Source organism: Ascaphus truei, chromosome 1, assembly GCF_040206685.1.
Source record: "Ascaphus truei isolate aAscTru1 chromosome 1, aAscTru1.hap1, whole genome shotgun sequence".
NCBI classification, from domain to species: Eukaryota; Metazoa; Chordata; class Amphibia; order Anura; family Ascaphidae; genus Ascaphus; species Ascaphus truei.
This window is the reverse complement of record NC_134483.1, coordinates 40399737-40423059: the sequence shown is the minus strand read 5'-3', so window position 1 is coordinate 40423059 and position 23323 is coordinate 40399737. Positions and strand designations below refer to the sequence as shown.

The 23323-nt window shown below is 40.9% G+C and overlaps 1 protein-coding gene across 26 annotated transcripts in view; it reads left to right on the top strand.

The window, feature by feature from the left end:
• Positions 1 to 23323, top strand: part of TCF4 (transcription factor 4) — a 408258-nt gene that overhangs the window by 337809 nt on the left and 47126 nt on the right. The window lies entirely within an intron of this gene.

Below are 23323 nucleotides of genomic sequence, written 5' to 3'. Positions count from 1 at the left end.
CATCCACATCTGCAGAGACTCCATCCACATCCACATCTACAGAGACTCCATCCACATCCACATCTACAGAGACTCCATCCACATCTACATCTACAGAGACTCCATCCACATCTACAGAGACTCCATCCACATATACATCTACAGAGACTGCATCCACATCTACATCTACAGAGACTCCATCCACATCTACATCTACAGAGACTCCATCCACATCTACAGAGACTCCATCCACATATACATCTACAGAGACTGCATCCACATCTACATCAACAGAAACTCCATCCACATCCACATCTACAGAGACTCCATCCACATCCACATCTACAGAGACTCCATCCACATCTACATCTACAGAGACTCCATCCACATCTACAGAGACTCCATCCACATCTACATCAACAGAGACTGTATCCAAACTCCTCCTCTAAAAGACGATGACGCGCATACCGTACATAAAAGTTATTTTTATTCCTTGGTGCACAGAGACACGCTAAATTGCTTTTCTAATGTGCGCCTGTTTTATGACAAAGTCACGTATAGCAGCGTTTTATACATCGCCCCGTGTTGTGTAATGTGGATAAGCGATTAGAGGACAAGCGAGCACTTCTATTTCCTTCCTGTTGTTGGAATGATTGGCACGTCGTGTCTCTGTTACACCTGAGTAAAATATCATGCTGAAAGTAGACGAGAGTAACACATACTTTGGCCCATGTTACGGCAGGGAACTGTTTAGTGCTGTAGCTGCAAACTTTAAGTAATTCCTTCAGTATGGATAGAGTAATGTCCCTTTGCCAAATTTTAACATCGAAAAATCTTAATGCACGAGAGAATGTTAAATGGCTTAAGCAATTAAAATGTAAAATGACCATATGTGATATATTACTATATTTACATGATAAAAACATATTGTGTTGCATAACTGTTGAGAAGCCTGTTTTCTATAGAAGCGAGTCACTGTTAGACATGTGGATGGAATGTAGTTCCAGATGTATAGCTTTTAGCAGTAGAAACAATACTGTAGTTTAGGAATATATTTTTTGCGTAGGACAAATTCATATGCATGTTGTTTTTTTTTCTGTGTTTTTATTTTCCCCCAAAATATGTAGGAAGTACGGTATTACATTTTTTGAAGCATGAAATAAATTAAACCAGTCTTTTAAATGTAAGCACCTGCTTAACGCCAGCATTGCTGGAAAGTTGCTACAGACAGCCTCGCAATGCAATGTAATTGCCATTGAGGTTTAGTGAGCTGGGTAAGACTTTAACTGTTACCAAATACAGGAGGGCCCCGGGCATGCGGCAGGTTCCGTTTCTAAAGGCCCGCTGGAAAGCAGAACCGGCGATTTTTGGCGTCTGCGCATGCGCAAACCGGCAATTCCCCACCCCCCCTTCTGCGCATGCACAACCTCCGTTCGGCGCGCGCAACCTTCGTTCTGCGCATGCGCACCCTCGTCAATCGCCCGTTCTGCGCATGCGCGACCTCTGACTTGCCCGTTCTGCGCATGCACAGACATGGTGGCCCCCTTTCTCAGTACCGCCGTATCAGCGGATCGCCAACAAGTGGGGCCCTACTTTAGCTAATAGGGCCACCTACCCAACTCAGTGCATTGAGAATGGTATGGATATCCATCAGTTATTAGTAAGCCTGTTATTTGTTGAATGCAGTAGGACAGGAGTGACCAATTCGGGTCCTCAAGGGCCACCAACAGGTCAGGTTTTCAGGATATCCCTGCTTCAGCACAGGTCACTCAATTAGTCCTTGCTTCAGCACAGGTGGCTCAATGAGCCCTTGCTTCAGCACAGGTGGCTCAATCAGTGGCTCAGTCAATTGAGACACCTGTTCTTAAGCAGGGATATCCTGAAAACCTGACCTGTTTGTGGCCGATGAGGACTGGAGTTGGCCACCCCTGCAATAGGTAGACTGGAAAACTGACCACAGAAGATAAACAACTAGGTGCAAGCAGCTGCTAGGCAAACATGGGATTTTATATTTTTCTATACACATTCTACTTACTGTAGATTTGCAAAATGACAATGTGCATCACGTATCCCAGCGCAGGAGTAAACAAGAGGAGGGGATTTCTGTGTAGGTGAGAAGTTGTCATCTTCTCTACAATGCACGTGATATCTTTTTACTGCACCACCAGTCCCATTGAAAGACAACATCTCCATCCTCAAATAAAATCCAAGCCCGAAGAGATTTGTTACAAGTTTTGGTAGGGGTATAATATAATCTGTGAAGGTTTTTACAGGATAAAAATAATAAAAAGAGCACAGGCGATGGGGAGATGGCAATTTCCTATTGAGTTTAGAGGTCGTTAAGAATTGCATCTGGGACGAAAAGAGGCCAAACACACAAGCTGTCGCGATGCAAGGGGAAAACACAATGAATTCCTCCAGCACAAACGAATACGGCAAACCCAAGCAGCTAGAGAGCTGCTCACAAAGTCACTGGTAGAAGAAAAAATAAAGTGGGTACCAGAACGTTAACCTTGTCACTGCCGGAGGGGCCAGCAATGCAGTTATACATGCAAGTATGTTTGCTGCTTTTGCACTAGTTTAACCCACGCGTTGCTGTAAAAGCTGCTTTAAAAAAGCAGGCTTAAAGGGATCTATGTTAAAGTGGATAAGAAACAAAAAAGTGACTCCTCCCTGTGAGTGCTCCATTGCTTATCATTACCCAGAATCCCCCGGCGGCAGTGGAAGCACTGCTGGCTGCGTATATTTCTGGGATGAGAAGTTTTGGGCACCGGTCTGAGATGTGCTCAAAAGTGTACGTTATCATTGCTGAGTATTGGAAAAAAGAGAAATGGTTATGTGGGGAAAACGCTTCTTTATAATAGAAACTGAGCTCTCAATCCATTTAGTAGAAGATCTCTGGCTTAATAGGATATTCTGTGTCCCAGTCATAGAATATGTGAATATGACCGGTTCACACTTAGGCCGCGCTTATAGTGACGGCGACGCGACTTCGCCCGAAAACAAATGCATTGTTGCCGCCGTGTGCGCTTATAGTAAGCGCGATGACGACAAAGCGCCGTGGCGATGCCATTTTTGGTAGCCGTAATTATTTGATTTTTTCCAGGGGCTGTCGCCTCATGTGACAGCCCCTGAACCAATCAGGAGCCTGGTTGCCCGCGATGCCGCCGCAAAGTGAAGTACAACTTTCGCTTGTGCGACGGTGACGTCACGCGTCACGTCGCAGGCACTATAGTCGCGGCCTTAGGGCTCAGTCATTTGAATGACCCCACCTCTTCAGTGATACTTTGATCTCCTTAATTCCAGGAATCTCTTCAGTGATCTCTTATCACATACAGTAAGAGAGTGTTGCAGGCCTCTCCAACAGCAGAGCCATTAAGAGAAGTTCCTACTCTCTGCAGATCTCTCTTCTGTTTAGTTATTTAAAGTACTCCAAACAAACATGGTATTGATCAGGCATTGTTTGGTTATGCTAGCACTGGGAGAGAGAAACCAGGATATAAAAATAAACGTGGTCAATTATTTTTTGTAGGCTTCAAATGACATCACATATGGAGTAATGTTTCTGTTCTTGAAAATAGCTGACCCTGTTAACTTTTGGGTGTAGTATTGTGCAGTTCCATCTGGAAAAGATTTCCATTGGACTGGATCTTTGTGTATGGAGTAACAAGAAAACAATGTTCTGGACAATTTGGGCTTTATTGTAAACTGCTTGTTATCGGTGCAAAAGTTCAGGCATTCAGGCAGAGTGTAGTGGTTGGCTGCGGAGGGGTGATTGTACGCTTTTGTTTAAATAGATAGTAACTGTAAAGTAATATCTGTAATCAGTGATGATTGTGCTATCAAACAAACGTACCTGCCACTTGCTATTTTCTTCCTAATTAAAATGCTTAATATAGCACAAAGGGTCACTGTATTTGCAACCCCACCACAGAGCTAATGGAAGATGAGAGCTATGTTTTTTTTTTTTTTTTTTTAAAGATGTCATATGCATATCCTCACCAGGCCCTAATTCTCCTTTAAAGCCAACATGAAGGTTTGACTAATTATGTCTTGGTGGATTTAGAGGGATTTGGGTGTTGACAGACAAGACACTCTTGAAGGGAACAGCACAGAACTAAAGCACATTCTGACCTTTTCTCTTTGTGTTGTTGCCTTTGCATGTATTTTTCATACTTGGAAACACTTCTGCTAATATCAGTCGTGAGCAGTGAAAGAATTGTAATTGTTTGAACCTACAACAAAGTATGCATTTTAGACATTGTATTGGGCTATTATAGCAGCAAAACACCTTCCTTTACATCTTTTTTTCTTCTAGGATTGAATCAGGGGGTCTCCGGAGGTGAACCCAGTTAATCTCGGCTTCAGGGGCCCCCTGCTCCCAGAGATACTTCCCTCTGTAGGTGCTGCCGGTATATTTGTGGAGTTTAAATGTCCAGGTCACGCGGGCCAATAGGAATCCGAAAGGGATGATGTCAGGGCTTCCTATTGGCTCGCAGGACCTTTAAACCGCCATTATGTAAGGCACACAAGTTTTTTGGCTGCAGAGATAACCGGCACCCCATACAGAGGTAAGTGTCTCTAGAAGCAGGGGTCACCAGAGCTGAAATTAATGGGGTTCAACTCAAGAGACTCCCTGCTTCAATCCTAGAACAAAACAAAGACAAAGAAGTAGTGCAAGGTATAGAAGTAAAAACACTGTACACAAGAAAAATGTGTATTTTTTATTTAACACACATACAGTGATATCTTATTTCCACTGCTACTCTCATCAAATGAGTGTGATAGGATTTTATACGCATGATTTCTAAAGCAAGATTGTAAAAGAAAGATAATAGAACTTGAAATACGTTTGCAATGTTTGTGCTGCTGTTAATATTCATACTGAAAAAGCCCCACGCATATAATGATTGAGCACAAAGCAGAGAGGATGTTTTGCACCTATATCTCTTCCCCTTGTTACTGGCCTGGAATTTTGATTGGCCCTTATTGACCTTTCACCTGCTGTTTTTTTCCGGGGTTTGACGTGTGGCACTGAGACCCTTCCCCCTCCCTGCATCTTACAGGTGGTTACTGTAGCTATGTACACTTGTTTTTCCTGGTGCACCATGCACCAGCGGGGCCTGCAATTTCATCCCTCTCATGTGGAAGGTTGGTGGGAGGGAATTGCTTTGCATGTGCCTTTTCTCTTCTGTGTATCATATGGTATCAATTATCATGTGCTGGCAACGCCAGGCCCTAGGCCCTTTGCATGTTTGTCCTGTGAGAAAGATCTGGAAAGGCCGACATCTGCTTTTGATTGTTGCAATTGCAGGTTGATAGAATAAACGCAGGCTGAGGTGGGTGGGTTTTCCTTCCGGCCGTTTCCACTCTGGTCTGGTAATGCGCTTCACGTGAGGAGCTGGTCTTTTCATCATCTACCTCCCTTCCCCCTCCCCTAACCATTGCCAGCAACATGTGGCCTAAATTAGGGACCTGCAGTGAAACTACTGAAGTCTCTTGCGGGAAACCTGGTATAGGTCAGTGCAGGAAACAGTCTTTGACCTTAACACATATCAAAGGGAAAAAGTACAAATTGATTTCCCCCCAAAAAGGAAAATAGCGCAGGAAAGGACTGATGTGGAGTTTGTTTTGGACACATTACACGCACAAGTGCAGAAGTGGCTCGTTTCTCAGGCAACGCTTCACTCTTGTAAGCCCAGATCCACAAAAGGGAGCAAAGCTTTAGCTCGCCCCAACTCCCACTCATGAATAGGAGTATAGGGCAGCGGATCTGCGTCTTAAAGCGCTAATGTAAAAGTGCTAAGAAATGGTGGACAGTGGCGTAACTACCGTGCCGCTAAACACCGAAAGGCAGGGGGGTGGTTACCGACAGCACAAGGGGGGCCCTGCTTGTGGCGCTGAAGATTTGGGCTTGGCTGAGGCCAGAGGCTGCTGCTGGTGCTCTCTGATTGATGCGGGGGCCGTTCCTACGCTGGCAATTCCTGCTCCCCCTGCCTGTTTCCCTGCCCCCCTGCCCCCTCCCCCCCCCCCCCCCATGGCTGCGCAGCAGAACGGTAGGGATCGGAACAGCCCAATCATCCCTGGTAAAATCCTTAGAGGGAGTTGTGTGTGTGTGTGTAGGTAAATTTGTGTGTGGAGTTGTGCATGAGGGAAGGGGGGAACTTGAGTGCGTGTGTAGTTGTGTGTGGGTGTGTGTGAGTGTGTGGAGTTGTCTGTGTAGAAGTGGGGTGGTAGATTTGTGTCTGGAGTGTGTAGTTCTGTGTGAGGGGAGGGGGGAACTTGAGTGTATGTGGGGTTGTGTGGGGGATAGAGGTGGTGGGGGAGAGGAAGGTAGAGTAAAAAGGAGTGAGAGAAGAGGGTGAGGGGGCAGTGAGGGAGGGTAAGAAATATATGGGGGGGGTGAGAAATACATGGCTGGGAGAGTAACACATGGGGGAAGGAGAGAAATACAGTATATGGGGGGGGGAAGTGTGATGGAGGGAGAAATACATGGGGGGGAAGTGTCGGTAGAGAAATACATGGTGGAGGGAGAGAAATATATTTGTGGGAGGAAGAGAAATACATGGGGGAGGTAAGTGTGGGGGAGGGAGAGATACATGGGGGAATTGTCAGGGAGGGAGAGAAATACATGGGAAAGTTTGGGGTGGGAGGGAAATACATGGGAGAAGTGTCAGGGAGGGAGAGAAATACTTGGGGGGAGTAAGTATGTGAGATGAAGGTTGTGTGTGAGAGGGGGAGGTGCTCGCAAGGTCGCTGACATGTGGACCCCAGTAGAGACAATTTTTCTTTTATTTAGGGGGCCCTTGAAATTTGTTTGCCGGGTGATTCAAAAAATGTAGTTACGCACTGGAAATGGATCTATAAATATAAGGAATTATACAATATGAAATAAAATAAAAAGATCAAGATAGCCTTGATTAGTACTCCCTGAAAGGAGACTGTAACCATATTGGGGTTAACGAGGCGCTGCTGTCGACACTTTCCTTTTCTGTGATTTAAAAAAAATAAACAAAAAATAGGATTGAAGCAGGGGGACTCTGGAGCTGAACTGCGTTAATTTCAGCTCCGGAGAACCCCTGTACCGAGTTCTGCGGGCCAATAGGAAGCTGCAACATCATCGTCATTGTGTCTTCCTATTGCCCCATGTGACGCGGGAGCTTTAAACTGTGCAGAGTTACCGTCAGCCCCTTACCTAGAGGTAAGTATCTCATTAAGCAGGGGGTCCTCAAAGGTGAAATTAACGAGGTTCCGCTCCAGCGCCCCCTGCTCCAAACCTATATATTAAAAAAACACAAGGTGTCGCAGGGAGTGCTCTTTAAGGACAGCACCTGTGATCTTTGCATCCATCCTTTCAACTGCAGTGTACTGAGACGCTTTTTCTGGGACAGCACAATCTGCTGCATCTTTGTAAATGTCTTTGTGAATTATTAAAGCCCAAGCCAGGGTCTCGTGAGGAAAGAACAAGGACCTCTCCTGTATTTTGTTTTTTTACACGTTGAGGCTACGTTTTCATAATCACAGGGAAATGTAACTGGTGGTAGATTTTAATGTAGAAACGTTCCTCGCATCTGTTTGTTTCTTTTCTTCCTTTTGTGTGTTGGGGAGGGTAGTGCTTAAAGCAAACAAGGCCCCAAACAATTAAAACATGTTAATCTCTTGCACTCTTAAAGAAGGACAAAAAGTTAATAAGGTTAATGCCCCATTGTTGCCATAGAGAGTTAGTCCTAGTTTCTTGCAGTACAAGGGGCCACAGGGGGTACACAGATAGCATTCTCTCATTACTGCTACTCAGCAGGGAAGGACAATGTGAGTGTGCCTAGGGAATACATATAGTATGCTGCAATTTAGAGTAGGAGGAATACGAGTTGTATGTTTGTACGTACAGTTACTTCATTGCATTGATAAGGTCTTCTAATTAAACAAGAAGATCTAGTTGTTCATTTTAAAATGACCAGAGTACATTGGCTATCTCCTAATTATATGTTTTTACATGGGCAATCCTTTTTATATTCTTTTGATATACAGAAAAAAAACAAAGAAAAGAATAACGCACAAGCACTCAGGGAAGTCTACAGTATATTAAAGGATGTTTCACAACCAAAGTGTTGCACGTACAAGAGAGAGATTTAAAATGAGCTTGTTGCGTGGGTCTCAGGGCATCAGTGTTCCCCGGAGCAGCCTCGGGACCTCCATGTGTGCAGTGCTGGATAACCAATGGTAGCTGTTGGTCACCGCGGACACAGAACACCCCTCTCCCTCCATGCTCATGTCTCTACACTCCTTAGGGCAAATCCGACCAGTATGCTGGGAGGCCGGTATTCCCTATGAGTGGTGGTGGACTGTCCAGGGGAGCTGGATGATGATGTTAAACAGGTGCTCGAGGGAGTCCAGAGATTGCTCCAAAGTTAACGAACAAACAAGAGTCCTCTGGAAAGTAAAATAGATCACAGTGCAGCCTCCTATTGGAAGGCCTTTGCAGAGTTAGAAAAGCTTCTTGCAAACAGGTTTAAACTTACAATGCGTTTCCCTAACGAAGTGGCCCTATATAGTGCCACGAAATGCGTTTGAAGTTTAAACCTGTCTGCAAAAAGCTTTTCTGACTCTGGAAAGGAATGCTGGCCCCTCGGCACACTGGTTGGATTTGCCCCGAGTCCCATGTGATAAGCCTATTTTAAATCTTTCTCTTGTACATACAATACATACCTTTTGTTTATAAAAAATCCTTTAATACTATGAATGGTTGCACGTTGTTCTTTTCTTTTTTTCTGTAGATCCATGATTTGGAGCCACCATCCAAGAAGAGCAGCAGATCACCAGTGACTTTATACCTTGAGTTTACTATAAGGGCACTATTTTATACATACAAAAAAAAAATACATTTTTTAATATAAATTCAAATTATTTGAATTTATTGATTTGTTTACACTGCGTTTATGGTGCTTTGTACACTTTTCTTCTGAATAGCTTATGCTACCTTGTAATTCTTTAGTGTGTATAGATTTCAACAACAGTATCACTGCTAAATGTTTTAAATTTTTCCATTTACACATTTGTTACACCATAAATTGTAGCATCATTTAGGTTTTTTTTATAATAGGGCCCCATAATTGTATATAATCTTTTGGTACTCGTCTTTCTCTTTTCTCACTTGGTATGCTTTATTGTCACACCATAAGTGTGATATGCATGTATATGCGCATGTTTCAACTCTGTCCTCTCCCAGGCTAAACAAACCTACTTTTCAGTAATCAAAATGCACAAGTCTAGCCCACGTCGACTCTTCTCTGTCTTTGACGCTACTCAGACCACCGTCTGCTACCTGTTTTTATTCCTCCATTTCACCTCAGAACTTTGCTGACTATTTCAAGACAAAGGTGAAATCCATACTGTATATGAAGACATCCCCTCTGTATGCTCCTTACATTCTACACCTCTTACTACAGTAACTCTCCTGCTTTCCTAAACTACTTTTTCTCTGTGACAGAGGAGGATGTGTCGCTGCTGATCTCCTCTACTCCAACTACTCCTTGCCCTGTTGAACCCATTCCCTCCCATCTCTTAAAACGTCTTGCTCCTACTCTAATCCCTATGCTCACACATATTTTTAACTCCTCCCTCTACTCTGGTACCTTTCCCTCCTCCTTAAAACATGCAACAGTTATACCATTACTCAAAAACAGCAAGCTTGACTATATCTGTCTCTCTAACTATCGTCCTGTCTCCCTCCTGTCTTTTGCCTCTAAACCTCTTGAATGCCTTGTATTCTCTCGCTTGCTCCATTTTCTCTCCTCCTATTCTCTCCTTGATCCTCTACAAACTCGCTTCCATACTGCTCACTCCACTGAAACAGCACTTACTAAAATAACTAATGACCTCCATCCTGCCAAAGACAAAGGTCACTACACTCTGCTCATACTGCTCAACCTCTCTGCAGCCTTTAATATTGTGTACCACCCCCTTTTCCTTCACATTCTCTATAATCTTGGTATCCGTAACAATGCTCTGTCCTGGATTTCCTCTTCCCCGTCCTCTGTCCTATCATGTTTTCAGTGTCTCATTTGCTAACACCTCCTTGTCTATCGATCTCTCTGTTGGGGTACCCCAGGGCTCTGTCCTGGGACCTCTTCTCTTTTCTCATTACACTCTCTCTAGGTGACCTTATCACATCTCTTGGTTCAAATATCACCTCCTATGCTGATGACACACAAATTTATTTTTCAATCCCTGACCTTACACTTGCTGTACAGACCAAAGTTTCTGAATGTCTCTCCGCTATATCATCCTGGATGGCCCTCCACCGACTCAATCTTAACATGTAAACAATGGAGATCCTCATATTTCCTCCCAAACCTGACCCTACTACCTCTTTCTACATTACTGTTGGAAGCACCATCATACACCCAGTATCACAAGCACGCTGCCTAGGGGTCACATTTGACTCCTCCCTCACATTCTCGTCTCACATTCAAAATGTAGCTAAAACCTGTCATTTTTTTCTCTGAAATATTACAAAGATACGCCCTTTCCGCTGTTGCTTGACTGCTAAAACTCTGACGCAGGCCCTTATTCTCACCCCTCACGACTATTGTAACCTCCTGCTGTCCGGCATTCCTGCCTCTGACCTGTCTCCCCTAGAATCTATCCTACACGCTGCAGCCAGAATCACTTTATTCTTTCCTAAATCTGTCTCAGCGTCTCCCCTGTTGAAATCGCTCTCCTAACTTCCTATGAAATCTCATATCACACACTCAATTCTCCTTCTCACTTTTAAGGCTTTACACTCTTGTGCCCCTCCTTACATCTCAGCCCTAATTTCTTGCTATACATCCCTTTTGCATCTAAAGCCCTCTCCCACCTTAAACCTTTCTCACTGACTGCCCCACACCTCTGGAGTGCCCTTCCCCTCAATATCCAAATAGCATCCTCTCTATCCTCCTTTATGACCCATCTTAAAACCCACCTCCTTAACGAAGCATATGAGTAGCTCCGTGGCTGATACTATACACCTCATACATTGACTGTGGCTCCTTGCAGACACACTTACTTGAACACCTTCCTACTGTCTCTTTACATTCTTCCTACTTACCAATTAGATTGTAAGCTCTTTGGGGCAGAGACTTCTTTTCTTAATGTTACTTTTATGTCTGAAACGCTTCTTCCCATTATGTTATTTGTATTAGTTATTTGTGTTATTATGTCACGTTTATTACTGCTGTGAAGCACTATGTACATTAATGGCACTATAAAGATATACGTACATGTTTCTGATAAGGCCTGATGTGCGAGCTGATAAACCGTTTTATTAGAACAAAAGACTGCCTGATAAGGGACTTGTAAACTGACCACTAATGCCAAGTCCATAGTGCAGGCACGCATGTGATGGAGCAGACAGAGTTGGAAAATTGGGTACAGGGGATAAAAGGGATGGTGAGTTTCAGATTGAAATAGAGAAGCTTTAACATCACCAAACATCAGCGAACTGCAGCAAACAGCTCACACCCTTGAGCTGCCCTTCGGGTGCGCCAATGGCTGTCTGCCTTTGGGACGACACAGATGTACACTGAAGGGGTTCAGATTTAATGCAGCTGTGGATTCAAAGTCCTTTGTCTTGCTGGCTCATTACCATTCCAGTGGGTGGAGTTGACGTTCCACAAAGTACAAGCAAATGTTAACCATTAGCACACTGGTTCTGTGCATTGGGGTGCAGCTCTTGGGTAAACCCGTCAGGCGCCCCCCTTTGGGGCGATGCAGATGTACACTGAAGGGGTTCAGATTTAATGCAGCTGTGGATTCAAAGTCCTTTGTCTTCCTGGCTCACAAGTCAGTAGAATGCAAAGTTAAAGGAAAATGGAGAAAAACCTTACAATGAACAGAAATATGTTATTTTACAGGGAAAAATTACCTATAAAGCCATGAAACATGAATTCTTGGATTGAACACCAATGTCTAACACGGTGTTGCTGGAGACTATTTTTCCTCACTAAAGTTATATAGTTAACCAGTATTTTATGTCTCCTGATAAGACACCTTTTTGCAAAGTGTGGTAATTAAAGAAAATAAAATGAGTATAACACTTTAAAAACAGAAATACTGACAGACGAATACAAACATGAAAGAAAAAATTATAGCTTTCTATACAGTATGTTAAGAACGTGCCAACTGGATAGGTACTTAAATTAAAAAAATATATATATATATATATGACGAGTGCAAAAAATAAGAGCTATGCTAGGGATAATACTGCGTGGTAACCAGAGATTATATCGAACATAAACTGGTACCAATATTTGGCTTGGTCTCAATGGCCTATCGCAAGGGAGAAAATAGGATGTAATTAGAGTATTAAAAGTACAGATGTAGTAGATGGTAATGCACCCGTTATCGCACGATATCGCGTTACAGCTGCAGAGATGTTTATCTCACGATTATGCAATCACCATATATACAGTAAGTGTGTTTTTCTGCCTGGATTGTATGCTAGTAGCTCCATAGATGCAGCAGGAGTCTCCATAGTTGTCGCCTCTCCTACGCTCACTCTGTGACCTAGATGCACTAAGCTAACTTAAGCCACTTAACGGGATGTTAACCAAGTTGAGAGTACGCTGTATCCTCAAAGGACAATAACGTGTTACGTTTTCTCTCCTAAAGAGCATATCGATAACTATAACGGATGTTAGTGATAATGAAATGCAAATGAGGTGTTACCACAGCATCCCCTGTCCCCTAAACTTTCCACTTCACATGACATTATTTAAGTCACAGGTACGTTTGCTGTAACTCCCATCTAGACCCTGAAATAGGGATTTTGCAGAATATGGATAGGTTAGGCATGATTTAAATAACAGTGTTATTTCCCTCTCCTCTTAAACTCGAGCTAAAGACCTACTGTACGGTGTGTTGGGGCCTGAATAGGAGTAACACTAAGAATAACACAAAATCACGTTATTTTCCTACAATAACGTGCCATTAAGCTATTCTAATGAGTTGTAGTACAGACGTTATTTTTGCAAATAATTAGCTTAGTGGATACCCTGTCAACATACTGTATGGAACATAATGTCTGTTCCTGATTCAGGTAACATGGTGTTACGTTCCCTGATTTAAAGCAGCAAAATATGTGAAATCTTACTAGTACTGTATATGGTTTTTTTTTTTCCAAAAAAATCAGTTCTGTAGCATTAGATAATATTTACTGCTTTTTTTTTTTTAAACTATCATTATTATTCAACTCTTAATGCCATTTTTTTATGAGTTTTAAAGCATCTTTTGATTTTTATATCAGGTTTTAGCACACTTCCCCAGCAGTGCGAGATCTTTGCAACACTTTCCTGTTTGTGATAATTTGTTGCCAATATTCCCAGCAGTTTGAGCTGCAACCTGTAACAATAGATAATGTTACCTTAGTAATATAAGGATACATTGTAGCTGCTAAGTTACACTGACTGAAGGATTCATTGAAACTGAAAGGCATCAATTATGTTAGGCACACAATCAGGATTTTGACAGATTTATTACAGGAGCACCAAACGATTGCCAGCTTAGGTAACAATGTAGCATTATATATCGTCACATGCTTTACATATGCAAATAATAAGGAAAACAAATGTGCCATGTAGTATTGCTGCTGTAACTGAGTTTATTGCACCCAGGCCTGTGAGGCACTCTGCTGATTTCCTCCCTTGCACCATGCTGACCCCAGCACACCATCCGCACATGACATCCGAAGGGATATGTGTCGGTGAAGGCATATAATGTAGCAGTCATGGCAGGTAGTGAGAAGCGGTACTATGTACACCAGGAGATTAATCACCCCTGTAAGCACTGTGCCTTGACATACTATAGATCCTGGTACATTTCCTGTTTTTTCTACGGTTGTCCATTTCTAAAACGATTTGATGTTAAATCGTTGCCAAAGTCGAGACTCATTTCTTTGAACAAGCATTTTTTTATTCTATTGTGACAGTGGCAGTAATGCGCTTAACTGTTACGGGTGCTCTAACATTTTAGCAAACTTAAATCTCACGTTTAGTGATTACTCAAATCTACTGGGACTGTTGACCAATGGGCTTCTTCCTGCAAATTGCCGTCGTACATTATGTGGGTGTTGAAGTGGCTTTGTGCTGTAACGGCTAAACAAGCCGCCTGTAGTAAAATGGCACTTTGTAAGTTACTGCTCGTACAGGTATTTCACATTTCTTATGATATTACTCATACAGTATATATTTTGTAGTGTCCTTAATGGCGTTCTCTTCCTTGCTTTCTATTTGTCATTTTATGGGGTCCTTTTATAAAAATCGGTTGCTATTAGACAATTTTCAACTTTAGTGTAACTCAAAGAAAAAGCAGGTTTGGCATAAACACACATGCACAATCCATCCACGCGAACATCTAATAAGAACAAAACTAAAAATGCAAAGTGCACGTGAATTTTTTTTTTAAATTTGTGCCTGCAAACCAATTTATACATTTGAGTATATTATTGTTTTAAGTCACATGGTATAAGCCATTTTTATTTGGTCAAGGTCATTGGGATTTTTACCAAATGCACTGGGTTATTAAAAATGGGGCAAAAAACAGCACCTAGTCTTTTAATGTATCAAATAGCTGTTAGATAAATCTAGTTCTGTTTTTTGTAAGTCCTTAGACATATATTATTTATTACCTCCATATTCACAAAATGCACCCACTAATGACTATTAAAATGACCAAATACATGTACACCCTCTTTTTATTGAAAGGAGTTCATATTATAATGTATATCCATACAAGACATCATTATTAGTTCGTATCCCTGTAAAGACACAAAATGATAATTACAGAGGTCAAAGGTTACAGACAGCAAAGATAATTAATATAGTACATGCATTTTACTCACCTGAAGGAGCTGGATTGTATGCAGGTCCCCAGCTGAGCCCCATGCTGCATGAGATAGTTACATAGTTACATAGTAGATGAGGTTGAAAAAAGACATAGGTCCATCAAGTTCAACCTATGCTAAATTTAGACAACAGATACTTTATCCTATATCTATACTTACTTATTGATCCAGAGGAAGGCAAACAAAAAAACCCATTAAGGGGAAAAATGTATTCCTTCCTGACTCCAAGAATTAGCAATCGGATTAATCCCTGGATCAACATCCTTCCCATGTATACTTATTTGGTATATCCCTGTATACCTTTCCCATCTAAAAAGATGTCCAACCTTTTTTTGAACAAATCTATTGTATCTGCCATCACAGTCTCAATGGGTAATGAATTCCACATTTTAACTGCCCTTACTGTAAAGAACCCTTTCCTTTGTTGCTGGTGAAATTTCCTTTCCTCCAACCTTAAGGGATGGCCCCGAGTCCTTAGTATTGCCCTTGGGATGAATAGTTCTTTTGAAAGCTCCTTGTATTGTCCCCAAATATATTTGTATATAGTTATCATATCCCCTCTTAGACGCCTCCTTTCTAATGTAAATAAATCTAATTTAGCTAGCCTCTCCTCATAAGTTAGATTGTCCATCCCCTTTATTAATTTGGTGGCTCTTCTCTGCACTTTCTCTAGTTCCATAATGTCTTTTCTTAGGATTGGTTCCCAAAATTGTACTCCATATTCAAGGTGTGGTCTTACTAGTGCTTTGTAAAATGGCATAATTATGTTTGCTTCCCTTCCATCCATTGCCCGTTTGATGCAAGATAAGATCTTGTTTGCCTTTGCAGCTACTCAATGACATTGGGCACTATTGCTAAGCCTGCAGTCTACAAGCACTCCTAAATCCTTCTCCATCAAGGATTCCCCCAATATATCTCCATTTAATTTGTAAGTCGCCTTTTTATTCTTGCATCCCAAATGCATAACCTTACATTTATCTGTATTAAACCTCATCTGCATTTACCTGCCCATGTTTACAGTCTCTCCAAGTCCTTCTGGAGAGAAATTACATCCTGCTCTGATTCTACTACCTTAAACAATTTAGTATCATCAGCAAAGATGGAGACTTTGCTCTCGATGCCAATCTCAAGGTCATTAATAAACAAGTTAAAAAGCAGGGGTCCCAGTACGATCCCTGAGGTACTCCACTCACGACTTTAGCCCAACCTGAAAAAGTTCCATTTATGACAACCCTCTGTTGTCTGTCCTTTAACCAGTTTTCAATCCAGGTGCATATATTATTACTGAGTCCAATTTTCTTTATTTTGTACACCAACATCTTGTGTGAAACCGTATCAAAAGCCTTTGCAAAATCTAAGTAGACCACATCAACTGCATTACCCTGGTCTAAATTCCTACTTACCTCCTCAAAGAAACAAATAAGGTTAGTTTGGCAAGATCTATCCTTCATAAATCCATGCTGACTCTTACTAATAATTTTGTCTTCCAATAGGTATTCCTGAATATTATCCCGTATTAAACCTTCATGTAGTTTCCTTACTATTGAAGTCAGGCTTACAGGTCTGTAATTTCCCGGTTGTGATCTAGCTCCCTTTTTAAATATAGGCACCACACCTGCTTTACGCCAATCTTGTGGTACTGAGCCTGTGGAAATGGAGTCCTTGAATATTAAATATAATGGTTTGGCTATTACCGAGCTTAACTCCTTGAGAACTCTTGGATGTATGCCATCGGGGCCAGGTGCCTTATTTACTTTAATTTTTTCAAGTCGCTTATGAACTTCTTCCTCAGTTAACCAATTGTTCATTAATATGGAGGTTGTGGCTTCCTCCTGCGGCACTACTATTGAACTTGATTCTTCCCTGGTAAACACAGAGGTAAAGAATTTGTTTAATACCTCAGCTTTTTCCTTATCTCCAATAATCTGCCTACCCATCTCACACTGAAAGGGTCCTATATTTGCTTTTCTCATTTTTTTTGTTATTAAGGTACTTAAAGAACTTTTTAGGGTTGTCCTTACTTTCTATTGCAATCCTTTTTTTCATTATCCATTTTTGCCAATTTGATTGCCCTTTTGCAATTTTTGTTACATTCCTTATAATTCTGATACGATGTCTCCGTCCCTTCAGACTTAAAGAATCTAAACGCCTTCCTCTTCTTGTCCATTTCCTCCCCTACCTGTTTATTTAGCCACATTGGTTTTGACTTATTTCTTTTATACTTATTACCCAAGGGTATACACTGATAAGTGTGCTTTTCTAACAATGTTTTAAAGACGGCCCATTTATCTTCTACATTTTTCCCTGCAAAAACATCATCCCATTTTATTACTACTAGATTTAGACCCCAGTTTTTTTTTTAAATCTGCCTTACTAAAGTTTAAGGTCTTTGTTGAACTCAAGAAATCTATTTTTTGATAATTTATTTCAAAAGAGACCATGTTATGATCACTGTTACCCAAATGTTCCAGGACTTGAATATTTGTTATTACTTCTACATTGTTTGATATGACCAAATCCAGTATTGCCCCGTTCCTGGTTGGTTCCTCAATAATTTGGGTCATATAATTGTCTTTAAGCACCCCCCAAAACCTGTTTCCTTTTGTTGAAACGCTAATCTCATTGCCCCAGTCTAAGTCTGGATAATTAAAATCCCCCATTATGCAAACATGACCCAGTTTTGATGCCTTTTCCATTTGCAAAAGTATTTTAGCTTCCTCAATCTCACAGATATTTGGTGGTTTATAGCATATTCCCACAAACATTTTCTTAATACTTTTACCTCCACTGCTAATTTCTATCCACAAAGTCTCTGCATTTTCATCATTCCCTTCATAAACATCATCCCTTATAATAGGTTCATCTACTTCTGGTGTTCTAACTTTAGTTCCACTTTTAGTAGTGGTTCTTTAGCGCTATTAATGAGGGCTTGGAAAACCAGAACTGGACCCCAGTCTCCTGTCGACATGGAGCCACGTTGGTATGTGCCTTCTGTCCATATCACTATACTTTAATATCACACATTTGGAGTGAGTCTCACACATTGGATGACGCATCTAATTCCTTTTGAACTTGAAATGACCCTGTGAAATGCATTGGAGTCTAACTCTTTACAGTGAGGATATGTTCTTCATAGTTTTAGAATCTTTTTCTAACCTGAACCAGGTCATGCGACCTTAACAGGGCCTGTAACGTACAATTCTGTTCAGCTTGACAGACTCTTCAAGAATGTGTTGTAATTCCCTCTTAAATCTGTTTGTTGCTAGAGATGTTAATAAATTGGATTCACTAAGAAACATGACTTTGTTCTTATCATCAGATGACTTTCCATTAATTAATATCTCAGAATAATTAAAGAACTGCGTTTGTCCTCCTTGTATCACCTTTTTCTTTTTCCATACAAATATTCTGGATCTAATGTTTTTTTTTTTACATTCGTAATTTCATCTCCTATGACATTTACGCTTGACTTATTCTGTACAGTACGTGGGTCCATCAACTGGGGCAGCAGCCAGCAACGAGTGATAAAATCTACTGTTTAATCTCCTAATTGCAAAACACACAGGAGACAGCAGCTGCATAATGTTTGGGTGCTCATCTCTTCTGTGCCTTAGCAGTTGTGAGACAAACACACATCAGCACCCACCTTGGTCTTGTCGTTCTAAACCATCTAGTCATTTCTTGTACAGTTGTAACCAAGAAAACATGTACTTCACCTGGACCAGATAGGAAGTGATTGCATGTTTTGAGAGATGTTCACTCAGGTGTAATATAATCAATTCCAAGCATATTTAAACAAGGCCAACTTGCTGAGGTTTTTGGCAGCAACGTGTTTTCTTAACACACCAAATGAAACGTAACTCGGTGACAAAGATAACAAACCTGCCAACTTCATGTGCACGTGAACAATTATCATCTGACGGAAATATTCCAGGTGTTCCCATGGTTACGATTCTTCGTTATTGTACAAGCATGGGGGTCCGTCATTCTGAGAGACCGAGCCATGATTTAATGTAGAATTACTGTATGATTGAGCCGTTATTGTGAATGGTGTACAGGCATACCCCGGTTTAAGGACACTCACTTTAAGTACACTCGCGAGTAAGTACATCTCGCTCAATAGGCAAACGGCAGTTCACGCATGCGCCTGTCAGCACGTCCTGAACAACAATACCAGCTCCCTACCTGTACCCAAGCTGTGCGCAATCGGGGAGACTATAGAGCCTGTTACACATGTGTTATTTACATCAGTTATGCACGTATATGACGATTGCAGTACAGAACATGCATCGATAAGTGGGGAAAAGGCAGTGCTTCACTTTAAGTACATTTTCGCTTTACATACTGTACATGCTCCGGTCCCATTGCGTACGTTAATGCGGGGTATGCCTGTATATTTTAATCAGTTCACTGTCCATTTTTACCCTCATATCACCTTTTTATGCAACCTGTGGAATGTATCTCTCCAAGAAAGTACAGCTGATTGCAGTCCTGTGTGTACATGTGAATTCTTTTTACCAGTGAGTGAGATGTTGCTTTTAGTGATATTGTGGCTTCTGATAAAGAAAGATATGTTGTAGTATAGATTGTCGCCCTGGTTGTTAGGGGGGCCAGCAACTTGTTCCTCTGCAGACCTCTGTCTCCAACACCTGGATGAAAAATAGGATTGTCACACAAACGCCATGGATATTCATATTCAACGTTTCTGTATACAAGGACATTTACTATACAACAGTCAGTGTTGAGTGGAAAAGACCCCCATTGTCAATCAAACTCTGCAGATTATCTCTAGGTCAAATGAACAATTGCAACAGACTTTTTAGATTCCCCCAATTGTTTTCACTGTAAATCAGATTTAACGGCCCAGTGTTTACTTAGCAAATGTGTAACTCTCTTTGAATATATATGTATGTGAATACATACATGAAAGCCCTAAGACTGTTTGCCATTACATCTAGAAAACTACCTGCATCAATTTGTATTTCGGGAACAGTAGAAAGTTTAGCAGAATTTAAGGGTACCAAGAATGTCTAAATATTGGCACCTTAGTGAAGGACACTAGAAGGATTTGACCAATTCATGTATAAGCTCTGGCTGTTGAGTTATACCTCAAAACATAGCAGCGCCTTCCCAGTGAGCCACTCCATGTGGCAATATTAATCAGATTTGAACCAATCTCAGTACATTTTCCCCTCCTCAGATTAACCCACGCAGCGTGTGACATTGTACAGACGAGACCACGACTATTCTGAAGCTTGCCTTAAACTAGCCCGGTTACATTCTGGGTATGTGCTGGGTGTAACCTGGCTAGTTTAAGGCAAGTTTAAGGCATTTCTGCATTGACTAATGACCCATAGGATTAACACAGCAGGGGTCCCTGGCAGTCCCATTCAGTTTGAATGGGACTGCCAGGGACCCCCGCTGTTAATCTGATGGGCCATTAATCAATGCAGAAATGCTAGGTCTAGTTTAAGGCAAGTTTAAGGCATGTTCCCAGCATATACCTGGGTGTGATACGTATTGTTTATGCTTCCACATAGTATTCACTCTATTAGGGTTAATACAAGGGTGTCTTTATACTTACACTAGTAATTTATAGTATTAGTGGTTTATTAGCTGCGCACTGTATTCTTTCACATGTACCTGGGCGTACCTGGGTTTTTTTGGCGATTGCCACTGGTTTGTGTTAGAATTACCGTGGGCACTACAGTACCTGTGATCTTGGTGTACTGTAGGTGGCGATTTGATTGCTGATTATGAGATGACAAGAATGACTTTGTAAATCCCCAGGGCAGCTTTGTATTACTGTTCTAAGTCAAATGAATGAAAAACAAAAAAAAAAAAATCATGTTTTTTTACTTAATAGTCTCTCGGCGATATTTGTTGCCCTTGTTGAGTTTTGTTCTGTGTATTCGCTCTTCAAACATATATTGTTTTTCTTTGTTTTACTATTGCGTACTGTACTTTTCCATTCCATTGCGGCATGCTGGTAGGAGCACTTCAGCTGGGAATAGTTATTGACCACATCAAAGTTTAGTTCAGTTTTAATGGGATACTAATAGAACATAATAATTGAGCGATAACCCATGCAATGCACAACATGCACACAAATTACTGCTATGAAGCAATAGCGGGGTTAATGTGCCATTGTTACTATATCTTGCACCTGTGGTTTAGGTTAGCATGGATGGGCTTTCATGCATGAGAATAAAAAGAAAACACCTACATCTCCTTTTTTTTTGTGTTAGATAGTTATGGATAAATAAAAAATAATAAAGAGCATGTGAAATGGCAAACGGCACAATCCTTCTAAATGGAGTATAGCAAAGAAAAATCGCAATTAAGCTTCATAATGAAGTTATTGTCTCCGAAACATTGACAGGCTTTTCTGCCTAGAGTAAGAGTGTTTGTGTTATTTTGTTACTGCATAGTGCAGTAAGAACACCTTTATTGCTATGTGATGTTCCTGTAAGAGCCTGGAGATATATTTTGGAAGCACTGCACCCCCTTTTGTGTCGCTACCAGAATAGAATCCAGACAATTAGTCATGCAGATAATTTGTTTACTTAATTACTGTATTTCGATGACTGACTGTATATGGAGACATAGCTCGTAAGCAAGGGACAATGTACACTTGTTTGATATCAGGGGGAGCACAATGCTCTTAAACAAGGGGACACATTAGAAGGAATAGTGGTACTGTACGTCGATGGCTGTGTGCGGACGCGATTCTCAATCGGAGCTCCAGATCCTAAATAGTCCGCAGAGGAACACAAGCGGCGATGTGACTTTAGTGCACTGTCGGTTATAGGATTTAGCATCCCACTGAAAACGTCTAGAAAAGCATTTACATACAAGGAACTTTCCGAACACATTATGTCAGTGCAGTAACACTGTAATTGCAAATCCAATTAGGAAGGCCACATTTAGTAATGGATAGGTATTTAATATCAGTTTGTAACCACTTTTGGAGGAACATTAGGGAAGTTAGCTACTGATATAATGACAACTTGCCTCAGCAATATGATCGTATCAATCTGGGTCTCTTGTGGACAAAATTGTAGCAAGCTGATCTTGATTGGATTTTAATTATTATTTGCATGTATATATATATATATATATATATATATATATATATATATACACACACACACACACACACACACACACACACACACACACACACACACACACACACACACACACACACACACACACATACACACACACACACACACACACACACACACACACACACACACACACACACACACACACACACACACACACACACATAAACAAATAAATCACATTTCACAGCCCTTTACCATATGGTAAAGGGCTGTGAAATGCGATTTATTTGTTTAACCCCGTCATGCAGCAAGGGGCCAACATTTATCTCCTTGTTGCCGACTTCCCTACGCAATGAAGTGGTTAATGTTGCAGATGTCTTTTTATTGGTGGATTTCACCCCCCCCCTCTCCCCCCCTTTCATTTTGCTGTGACAAGCGAATGTCAGAGTAGGCTGCCTGCCAATTCTGTGATCTGCTGCCTGCTTCAAAATGGAGGCAGGAGGGTATCCATTTTCATCACCGAAATGACAGCGCCTCAGTCTTTCTGGCCATCTGGAAAGGAGCGCTTTAAAGAGAGAGCGAGAGAGAGCGAGAGAGAGAAAAAATCAGGGCTTTAAAAAAAAAAAAATAGATTTTTGTTTTTTCAAAGAGAAGAACAAACTCTTAAACTAAGCCGTATGAATCCCGAGTCTTTGTTGTACTGTTCTATGTTTATGTACAGTACAAACAGGAAAATATATGTGCTATTTTTGTCATAAAACTGCTGCAGTTGTGTTTCACTAGATCTGAAAAGAAAATGTGTTTCTTTGGCAGACTTGTTAAGTTTATGGCACACATGTATGAAGCATTTACAGAAAGAGGAATGTTTTCTCCTGATGCACGCACTGTGTGTGTTGGTGGTCTACTGCTGATCCAGGTTTTTAATGGCTCTTTTCATTTCTCTTTGAAGAGCGCTAACACTAGTGGAATTGAATATCCCCCCAAAATATGTTTATAATTGTAGCACTCTTGATAGTGAAGTTTCTAGAATTCATTTTCAAATGTGAGGATGGGAGGAATTTGTCTTCCTAACAGGTTGCAGAATATAGATGCATTGGTAATATAGCAATTGGAAGAATATAACAGTGCATTCCTAGAAGTGCTGCAAATTCACAACAATATCACTTTTTTTGACAGTGGCACATGGTTAAGATAATACTTGACAAGGTTTTTCTTACTGCATTTTCTTACAGACACATATATGTGTGTGTATATATATATATATATATATATATATATATATATATATATATATATATATATATATATATATAATATATATATATATATATATATATAATATATATATAAAAACATATATATACACACACACACACACACATATGTGTGT